Source organism: Daktulosphaira vitifoliae, unplaced genomic scaffold (genome assembly GCF_025091365.1).
Source record: "Daktulosphaira vitifoliae isolate Bord-2020 unplaced genomic scaffold, ASM2509136v1 Scaffold_1345, whole genome shotgun sequence".
Lineage (NCBI taxonomy): Eukaryota > Metazoa > Arthropoda > Insecta > Hemiptera > Phylloxeridae > Daktulosphaira > Daktulosphaira vitifoliae.
In genome coordinates, this window is record NW_026100905.1 from 1 (window position 1) to 2,179 (window position 2,179).

At 20.7% G+C, this 2,179-nt stretch overlaps 1 long non-coding RNA gene across 1 annotated transcript; it reads right to left on the bottom strand.

The window, feature by feature from the left end:
* Positions 1–118: 118 nt before the first annotated feature.
* Positions 119–1,840, bottom strand: LOC126909803 (uncharacterized). Its single transcript, XR_007705116.1, has 8 exons — positions 1,735–1,840; positions 1,615–1,641; positions 1,244–1,270; positions 1,155–1,181; positions 915–935; positions 340–366; positions 241–267; positions 119–145 (listed from the first exon to the last, which is right to left on the bottom strand). It is a non-coding gene; the product is annotated as an uncharacterized LOC126909803 (long non-coding RNA).
* Positions 1,841–2,179: the final 339 nt, after the last annotated feature.

Sequence of the window (2,179 nt, forward strand, 5' to 3'; positions counted from 1 at the left end):
TTGTGTATTTAATTAATTAAATTATTTATTATAATTTAAGAGTAAAAAGATCTACAACATAGTGTCAGGTGTAAATTAAATTCAATATCAAGTAGATATAAATTAAATTATAATTTACTTCTTATAGCTGTAGACAAAATATTTACTAAAAAAATTATAAAAAAATTAGCGGCTAACTTAAAGACACATCAAGATCTAAATAAGAAATTCCTGTATATTAATATTATATATCCATCTTACCAGTAAAAACTGAAGTCCTATTGTTATCTAAATAACAAATAAGTCAAAATAATATACTTTTATTAATATCAAGTGGATATAAATCAAATAATAATTTACTTCTTATAGCTTCCAATAACTTATTTACTAAAAAAAATACAATATATGTTTAATATTATTTGAACGATCTTATATGTTCAAACTTTTAAATGTATAAATATAGTTTTTTGAATATCTCACGAATAAATTTCATAAAGATAATTTATGCATAAAGAATTTTGTATATTGAAAAAGTTTTTTCAATCTTAGATTTTGAAAATTGTATGAAAATTTTGGCTACTTTAAATATAGTTAAACTTGTCCAAACAGGTAACATTATCGTAAGGAAACGTAAAATGAGAAGGTACTGGTTTAATAATTATGTGATTTTTAATTATTTATCCATATAAATTCTAAACTGATTTTGTAACTTTATGCTAAAGAACGGTAGCATAGTGGGCTCGCGGCACAGTGTGAGGGTGGCATAGTTGAGACTAGTATAGATGATATCTGACAGTGATTATTATCACTGAAACGTTTCGATGCAAATCTGTAGATAGTGTTTAATTTTAATAAATCGATTGATTATACCATAAGCAAAATTCTAACTCAAAAAGAATTAAGGAAAAATTATATAAATTTAGTTAAATACTTACTCAAAACTTGATAAATTCCATCTAAACAAGTATAAAAAGAACTCTGAATGTTTAAACGTATTTGGATTTCAAAAAAGATTGAAAGAAATGCGATATTTATTAATTAAGTAAAAAATACTTAAAAAAATTAATTTATTATTCTCAAACGTTATATATTTAAATTTTATGTAGGAAAATTTAGCGTCGAACATGATCCAAATAATAATTTCTATGTGAATAAATAACATTTGCCCTTCTTACCAATAAAACCTGAAGGTGTATTGATATCTAAATAATAAAATATTTTTAGTATTATCCAGTACATATAAATCCATTAAATTGTTATTTACTTCTCATAGCTTGGAACAAAATATGTACTAAAAAAATAGAATATATTTTTAATTTTATATGTATGATTTTATATGTTCAAAACAATAAATGTATAAATATATTTTTTTAAATATCTCATGAAAAATATACATTAAAATTAATTTATGTATAAAGATTTTTGTATATTAATAACATTTTCATTTTTACATTTTGAAAAATTTTGAATACATTCAATATAGCTATTAACAATTATATGATATTTTTAATATTTTTCCATAAGATTTATTTTCTAACGTTATATTTTTCATTTTTTGTAAGAAAAATTAGCCACTGACTTTTTAAGACCTAAATAAAAAATTTTTTATTTATTAATAACATTTTCCCTTCTTACTAATATTATTTCTTGTCGTATCGAGATCTAAATAATAAATAAATTAGAACAAAATAATAATTAGAATAAAATATTTTCAGTATTATATAGTGCATATAAATCCATTAAATTATTAATTACTTCTTATAGCTTCGTGTATGTCATTAACTAAAAAACAATTTATTTCATATATTTTTTTTTTCTTACAAACTTATACAGGATGATTCTTTATCATAATCAACTCAATTATTCACACAGTAATAATAATTTAAACATTTTGTTTTCTGGTTTTTTTTAGTTACACATTATTCTTGAATTATTAACTATATAATACTTTTTAAGTTCATTTCTTATGTCATGTAAGGGCGTAAACTTTGTTTTTTTAAATGGAAACAAATATTTTTAATTTAATAGTAAATGGCATTTGAATTTGTATGTAAGTATATTCGTTTATTAGATATAAACATTTAAAGTTTCAAATTTTTGAGTTAATATACATGTATAATACACAAAGAATTACAAATACAGGTAGTTAATTGGTTTTTTATGAGTTCAATATATGCAGGTACACAGCTTTGGTATTATC